This window comes from Herpailurus yagouaroundi, unplaced genomic scaffold (assembly GCF_014898765.1).
Source record: "Herpailurus yagouaroundi ecotype Mexico unplaced genomic scaffold, PumYag 28, whole genome shotgun sequence".
NCBI lineage: Eukaryota > Metazoa > Chordata > Mammalia > Carnivora > Felidae > Herpailurus > Herpailurus yagouaroundi.
In genome coordinates this window covers 63,046,715-63,055,399 of record NW_024412376.1, presented here as the reverse complement: position 1 = coordinate 63,055,399, position 8,685 = coordinate 63,046,715, and the positions used below count along the sequence as shown (strand labels likewise).

Genomic DNA, 8,685 nt, shown 5'->3' with positions numbered 1-8,685 from the left:
CCCTCCCCTCCCCCTCCCCTCCCCTCCCCCTCCTCTCCTCTCCTCTCCTCTCCTCTCCTCTCCTCTCCTCTCCCCTTTCCTTTCCTTTCCTTTCCTTTCCTTTCCTTTCCTTTTTCCTTTTTAAAGCTATGGATGCATTAAAAAACAAACAAAAATAAACACAAACTGCATCTGGAAGCATTTTGAGCTAGGGCATTGTAAAAATGTGTCAGATGATATATTGGGAAAAGAGTTGGTTTAAAGTAACACTAAAATTCAAAATGAGATTGTTTATGTCTCTGTTGTATGTCTGGAGAAAAAATTTCACTGCCATTAACAAGGTTGTTCTCCACAAAGCCCTGAGGGATCTAGTGCCTCTTAGCTTGGTGTTTTGCCACATATGACATCTTTTTTTAAGGTCACCCTATGATCCAAGAAGGCTGCTTCAGCTCCAGCCATCATGTTCCTTTTCAAGTAGCAGGAAGAAGGAGAAGGAAGAAGATATATCTATCCTCTCCCCTTAAGATTATTTACCATAATTTGCTCACACATATCACTTCTATTTATACCCCTCGGGCCAGAATTTAGAAAATGGCTATACCTAAATGAAAAGACACTGGGAAAAAAGTCTTTATTTCAGGTGGTCAAATACCTAACTAGCTTAGGAATTCTATGACCATAGGAAGCAAAATAAAATAAAATAAAATAAAATAAAATAAAATAAAATATAAGTAAAAAAGATAGTGAGGGACAACTATAGCAGTTTCTGCCACAGATGACTCTCACTCTGTTCTCTGCTCCAAGTCCCACATGTAAATGATTTTAAATCCAGAATGAGCATGCCTTCAGTGAAGTCTGTTCTTTCCAACTTGTTTCTGAGATGCAAAAACACCTTTTAATGCCCTGAGATATATGGTGGGCAGAAGCTGGTATTAAAAAAAAGATGAGGGGCGCCTGGGTGGCGCAGTCAGTTAAGCGTCCGACTTCAGCCAGGTCACGATCTCGCGGTCCGTGAGCTCGAGCCCCGCGTCAGGCTCTGGGCTGATGGCTCGGAGCCTGGAGCCTGTTTCAGATTCTGTGTCTCCCTCTCTCTCTGCCCCTCCCCCGTTCATGCTCTGTCTCTCTCTGTCCCAAAAATAAATTAAAAACGTTGAAAAAAAATTAAAAAAAAAAAAAAAGATGAATGCCAAATGGGTTTGCCGTTTGCTCTGGGTCCCACTAAAATTTCACAGAAACAGTAGCATCATCTCTGCATGACCTGTTCGCTTCATAAGGATGCCTTTAAAGTTGCAAAACAATTCAGGCTCCTTCAGGCACCTGGAATGTTCTTGCGCCATTGCCTGACTCACTTTAAATTGAGAAACAGTTGGGACCTGGGACTGCAAATCCTGCTGCCTGACCTCCGGAGGATTTTCCTTTCTGGAGTTTTAATAGGTGTCATCAGCCTAGTAGGGGAGTCTCTTGGCAAACCTGAGGCTTTCTCCCTCCAGAAGCTCACTGATCCTGCCTCTGTGAAAGGGCCAAATTTGTCAGTGGGAAAAGAATTTTAAGAAGTATCATGAAGTAAACTGTTTTGCCATGGACTGAATATTGACCCTCAGTAATAAAAACTTCTTACATTTTCAACCATGGCATTAAACCATCTCTTAAATAATTAGCAAGTGGAGAGACAAGAGGTAGGAGTTCACTTAGCTCTTTGAAAAGGAAAACTTTATTAGACTTGGGCACACTGGGAAAGCGTGAATCAAATCAAGGCACATTTAACTTTTCATGCTTGAATACTGAGAGTATTCTTCAAAGGTCTTATATGTGAACACAATAGCAGTGTTGCAGTTGTGTGTCTGTCCGTGTAGCTGAGATTTATTGTTAGGCACTTTTCAAGTCAAATATTTATTCCTACTAGAGAGTAACACTGTTCTTCAATTTTTTCTTTTTCTCAGTCTCTTCCCTCAGCCACTTTAACAATGATCCAAATGTTCCACTCGCTGAGTGTGGGAAGACACAGAGCAGCAGGAGGGAAAGAACAACAGAAACTCAGTGAAGGCCATTGGGAACCTCTGCCAAGAAGCATTTTGAAGAGGTTAATAATGCTCAAATAATAATGCTTTTAAGTTGCCTTTACCTTGAAAACATCCAGCTACTGTGTGGAGTTTAAATTATCTACCTAATAGCAGCAATTCAAATTGTAATTGCCTACTCTTATATATAGAAATATTTGGTTGGACCAAGTTCTCAAATGTTGGTCGGTTTTCTGGGTTTTAAAAGGTGTTACTCATTACACCACGTGGAGCCTCCGTTCTTTGTCCTTTCCGGCCATAGTTCTATCGGCTTCCAAATTCAGCACTGTGACAACATTCCAGTAGAGTATCCAAAGTTGTTTTTACAGTCTGACAGAGAAGAAAAGAAAACGTATTGGGTAAAGTATGAGAGAGTTTCTCTTTCTCCTAAACTTCCTCCCACCAGAAAGAAACAAAATTAAAAACAAAGCAACCAGAAAATAAATGTGTGTCTGGGAATCCAGGGATTAATTTCCTCATAATATACCTGTTTCAGCAAATACTTGCAGAAGTGTTTGCCTGTTCCTCAGATGTCATAGCTTTCCTTTGGTCTCTCTTGGTGGATCCAGTTTCTCAGCAGTATGATGTATTCCTTGTTGTTTCTAGTATTTTCAGTGGACAAGAATCATCTGGTACATAATCCATGACTGGGCTGGAGGCTGAGTGCAGCTGGCCACAGCTGTGCTAGAGTAGCCTGAGAACTGAACTGTTCATATAAGGTGGTTTAAGAAGGTATTTGCAAGTGGAGCAGAAAATGGGCTCTGTGCCAAGCTCAACTGCTGATGGGGGTTAGTCTCTCAAGGAATCACACTGGTCGTTGGTGGTCACAAAGATGGAGCTGAGCATAAAGTGGAGAATTCACTACCCCTAAGCCTGTTGCATGGCTAATTTCAACCTCTCTGTGGTCACGTGGATGTTCCTAATGTAGTGAAAGGCCATGCCCTTTTCTTTCCTGCCTTCTAAGGCTTTTCACCACAGATTCCTCTTTGGAGAAATTTTAGCAGTGACGCCATATTTTCATTAATAATGGAGTGCATATATAGGGACTTGTAAAGGATGCAAACTCATGCCAAATTGTCACTCTGGGGCAGCAGAAGATCAGGAATAATGAAAGTGAACAGGACAAAGAATATGAATTGGCAGGAGGGGACTGGTTTGCTTTAGTTTCAGACAGACTAAGGGAAGGATTTTGATTTCATACAGTAAGGTAGTCCTGGATGTCATGGGTTAGCACGCAAAATGATGAAGTCTAGACAATAAGCATCAAGAGCAAGAAGTTTTCATTCCTGAGACATCAAAAGATGTGGGGCTCTAGAAGACATGGATGTGGGGCTTCTAGGCTCTGGAAGACATGGTGGAGCCCACACAGAGGAGACACTGAGACAGGCTTTTGGCAAAACAGAGGATGTTTTTATGTTTTCCATATATGTACTTCTGACTACATATGGGTGCTCATTGCCAAAGGGAGACTCATGGGCTGTCCCCTCCTGACTTAGCAATGCCAGAGGTAGTCAACCTTCTGGGAACAACACACATATCTATCTAAAATTGGTCATGGCTCTATGATCATCACTTATTTTGAAAATTCACTGCCAAATGAAGTTACTTGAGAACTTTATTTAAATTTTTCTCCCAGTATAAGCAGGAGATAATTTTAAATCATTTTCAAAATTCAAAGAAGTCATTAAATTAAACATTGTTACCTTACCCACTGCTTCTTTTGTGATTGAATAAGAAAGCTTAATATTGAAAATGAAGGGCCAAAATATTAGAGGACTTTCTATTAAGTTTAATGTCTTCTGTGGTATTGTTACATAGCATTTTCATGAGACAGCTAAGTAGATCATGCACAATTGGCAGGTAAAACAAAATAGTAACAAGACATAGTGAAGGAAAGAGTCATGAAGATAAAGGGTGCCTAAGGCTGACATTTCTTGATGGCATTAATGAGGACAGTGTAGCTTCAGGTAGATCTTTTAAACCAAATTGGTAGATCTGGGCTATGTTGTATGTGTGTTGGCAGATGGGGTGCAGTCCCTACTCTCTCTCTATCTCTCTGTCTCTGTGTCTCTGTCTCTCTTTCTATCTCATCTTTTCCTTACTCCCACTGTTTATCCAAAATTTTCAGGGTTGTTGACAAATGAATATAATGGATATGAGAGGAAGCTTGTCCTGTGGTTCTGGGGGGCCCAAGGAAAGGATTAGCAATCCAGGCCTGACTTTTAGCATCTCTTCTGAGTAAGTGAAAGCCAACAGGAGTAAGGGCTGAGGCCACCCCCTCGCAATGGCTGTCAGTAGGGGTCAGGGCTTTGAAAGCTTAGGCCAAGGATTTCCTTTCAGTATGTCTCACGGACATGCATATATTCAAATTGTATGGACTGAGCATGCTGTTCCTTGGACAGCAGTATTTTTATTGCTTCACCATACTTAACCCTCTGCTTCCACCAAAGAGCCATTTAACTTTCCTTTTTTGCTTCAAAAATTATGAGTTTCATTTATTTTTTTTTAATTTTTTTTTCTCAACGTTTTTATTTATTTTTGGGACAGAGAGAGACAGAGCATGAACGGGGGAGGGGCAGAGAGAGAGGGAGACACAGAATCGGAAACAGGCTCCAGGCTCCGAGCCATCAGCCCAGAGCCTGACGCGGGGCTCGAACTCACGAACCGCGAGATCGTGACCTGGCTAAAGTCGGACGCTTAACCGACTGCGCCACCCAGGCGCCCCGAGTTTCATTTATTTTTAAAAAACAAGCACTCATTGATTGCTTCTGTGTGCATTGTACCAAACACTGAACTGTGGCAGTAGGAAGAATTTAAGACACGATCCTTGTCCAGTGAATGTCCTTACACATACAATCACATCAAGGTCTGTATAGTAGTTTAAGAGCTGTGGAAGAAGTAATTACAGTAGAGCTAGAGTTAGGGAAGTTAGAAAGACAAGTTTTCATGAGAACGAAACATTATACAGACTAAGTTTTCATGGACTCTGGTGCCTGATTTTTTTTTAAATGCGCCTTTCCTGATATTATTGCAAGTCTTAGGGACATAGGCATGGCTTAGTGTATGCTCTTGTGGTTGATATACATACTTATTTCTTCACCACTGTTGTTTTCTCTTCATTTCACAAGGACACCAAAACTAGTGAGAAAAGGCCAATGAGGAAATTCTTGGGGGAAAAATCCCACATCTAATATTTTCATTTCTAATGAGAAAACCCAAAGGGAAAAAAGGTACTCGATACACAGAAGATGCTGGCAAAATATTTTACTAGGATGTGGTTTTGATCAGGTTACCATTTCTTCTGGGATAGAATGTGTTTTGTTATACTTTTTAAATCATTTTTTGATCTCCCTTACACGTTCTCCATTATGGGCTCTTTCCTACTCATTGAAAAACTATGCAGAAATACATAGTACATGCTATTCTATATTCACATTAGACTAGCTTGGAGAATTTTAGGGAGAACACATGCAATTCTTCCACTAGGCTTAGCTGTGTTAAATCAGAGAAAGTATTTTTCCTTGTCCCCAAATGTGGGTCTAGAGGCTAGAGCCCTGACTGTTGGCATGTCACCAGCTTTCATGGCTTGCATAGTTCTTAGAAATGAAAGAAATACATTTTTGCAGTCACATGAGTCAAACATGAGACTTAGTTTTATTCCTTATTTGGGGACCACTTGACAGTTTTTTTCATTCTAGGTGATGTGGCTGGCTCAGATGCATTGCCAATACATTCATTTTATGAGTGAGCTCTCATCCTTACTTCTCTCCCAAAATATAAAATGAACATGACAAAATTATGTGACAGTTGCTATAGGCAACAATATTCTATTTATCTTTGCAATAGAAAGGCTCATCAAAGAATTTTGTCCAGGTATTTTTGTCACTTGGAGCAGTTATGTTGAATGTCCCTTAGCTTTGGTTTTGGTTTTGTAACGTAACACATAGCGAAGGTGTCAATACAGTGCCTATGTGGAGTCCAGATATCATTCTGCCATAATGACTATAACATGGTGTGAATGTTGAAACCAGAAAGTTCATTTTTGAAGTCTGAAAGCAGCTGAGAACAGATGAGGGTAACAGAGCAAAGCTTGCTTCCAGCCTTGGCTGTTTCTACTGCCAGAACATTCTTCTCCCATTACTTCATATGGACCAGATAGGAACTAAGGTGCTCTGCAGATATCCCCATGATTCCTGCTAATAAAAAGAGTAGGGGATCAGCTTACACAGTGCAACCATGGATCACCTGTTAAAAACTTGCTGGTGATGTTCAGCTCTCTAGATTATAGCAGCTTCCCAAACTTTACTGTGTCTGCAAATCCTTGGAGATTTAGTGTATCCAGGGTGGAGGGAGCCCAGATAGTCTACACGTTTAACAAGCTCCCGGGAGATGGTGATATTGCCGGTTTGTGGACCACACCTGGGTAACATGAAATAGGGCATGATGCTGAAGTGGCCTAGCTGTCAGGTCTAATGGCAATATCAGCAAGCTTATTTCTGATCTGTGGGATTGACTGCATTCTGAATCTTAGTTTACCTCCTTTTAAGTATTTGTTGTTGGTCAAGAGAAGGATCTGGTGTTGATAGAGGGTATAGAGGGCTAGAGGGTATATGGAAAGGTCTCAGAGTATGGGATAGCCTTCAGACTCCCATAATTCTGTAGGCCTTACTGGTTAGAGAGCTATTTGTATTAACAAACAGTCCCTTTCGTATGTTAGATCTTAGTTTAAATTAGTTTCATTAGCTGGTATACTCCTAACTGGGAGTTGGGTTACTAAGGGAAGCCTGAGATAAGAATAAGAGTTTGGGGATTTCTATAGGAAAAACAATCTTGTGTGTTTCCTTTACTGTCACGCTACTACCACATTTGACTTCTGACACTTCCAGTTACCAAATGTGTGTTTCCCCCTGACACCAGCAATTCTCTTAGACCAGCTGAGAGTCCTACAATTCAGCTCAATTCTGACATCATTTACCTGGAGATGGTGTCAGATCCCGCAGGTTCAGAGCTGGTCCCATAAGACTGACTACCCCCCCCCCCTTCAGGTGCTAATCCCAAGTCCCAAGTTATCACTTGTACTTCTGATTGACCAGCTATAAGTCACGGTTCCTTGATTTTTTTCTCTTTGCGTTTGATAATTTGTGAGAATGACTCACAGAACTCAGGGAAACACACTTACTGGTTTATTATAAAAGGTTATGATAAAGGACACAGATGAACAACCAGATGGAAGAGATGCTTAGGGCAAGGCACAGAGAAAGGATGAGGTTTTGTATCCTCAACAGGCAAACCACCATCCCAGTCCTCCATGTGTTCAGCAACGTGGAAGCTCTCTGAACCCAGTACTTTGGGGATTTTTATAAAGGCTTCATCATATAAATGATCAATCATGATCATTCATCATGGTCAATCTGCAAATTAATCTCTAGTCCCTTACCCTCTCCTGGAGGATGGGAAGTGGATGAAATTTCTAGGTTTCTAATAATAATGGCTTGGTCTTTCTGGTGACTAGTCCCTGACTTGAAGATATCCAGAAGCCCACCAAGAGTCACCTCATTAGCACAAAAGACATGCCCATCACCCAGCAAATTACAAGAGATTTAGGAGCTCTGGGTCAGGAACCAGGGCCCAAGACAAATAGACTAACGACAACAACACAATGCTCTTAGTGCTCTTGTCACTTAGGAAATTATAAAAATTTTAGGAGCTCTGTGCCAGTAACTAGGGATATAAACATTTTTCCTATTATTTCACAGAACTGGAAACAATGAAGAAAGTTGATTTTGGGGTATGTGGCATTTCAGAGAATGGTTGATCTGCAAGAGGCAATGGACAGTCCAGGAGACAATAGGAGTCTGTGCTGATTGGCCTGATGGAGACTGAGATGACATCACTAATGACCAACTCAAAATGCATATTTCATTGATCATGAACTAACTGTATCATCTTCTTTTATAAGAAACAATGTCATTAAAAAAAAGCACACTCTGATAAGACATTCTTCCCCTTTCTTTTCAGGTAGATTCCTCCTGGTTTGGCAGCCAAGAAAAGATTTATTTCAGTGTTTACACCTGCTGGAAAATTGGGAATTCCAGAAATCTCACAGTGTCCAGACCAGTTTTCTTTACAAATCTGGGATGCAGCACCCTCTTTTGAAAAACAGAGATCAGTTCTTAGACTTTGTACATTTATACTAGTTTTACTTCATTGGTACCAGGGTGACTTGAATTCTTGAAAAGGATGCAGTTTCCTAGAAACTTTTAGAAGAAAAGCATTAAAATAAAAGTTGACCATTGAATGGCTGGGATTTTCTGCATCAATGGATCTGGTGCACTTAATGGGCATTGAACTGTTCCAACTGAACCATATTCTTTCAATTCAAATAAGTTGATTTTTTAAACAGTAAATTGTGAGAATGAGAAATTTTGAAGGGGCAGTGGCAAAATTGTAGGTGAGATGTGCTTATTTATCATAACTTATTATGTTTAATCAAAATTACATTAGTACCCAACTTTCTTAGGATTAAAGACCAAGTAATATAATGAAATAAGAATTAGGAAATCAGGACCCTGATCACTATTTGAATTTCTACCATTTTATTACATCAGATATATCACAAACTTTATCTAATGTTTGGTGAATGTGGTCC

The 8,685-nt window shown here is 40.4% G+C and overlaps 1 long non-coding RNA gene across 1 annotated transcript in view; it reads left to right on the top strand.

Annotated features, from left to right (window-relative positions):
- LOC121029969 (uncharacterized) overlaps window positions 1–8,338 on the top strand; it is a 137,421-nt gene extending 129,083 nt beyond the window's left edge. The window contains exon 3 of the long non-coding RNA XR_005790007.1: window positions 8,055–8,338. This is a non-coding gene — a long non-coding RNA (uncharacterized LOC121029969). The remainder of the gene's footprint in view (window positions 1–8,054) is intronic.
- Window positions 8,339–8,685: the final 347 nt, after the last annotated feature.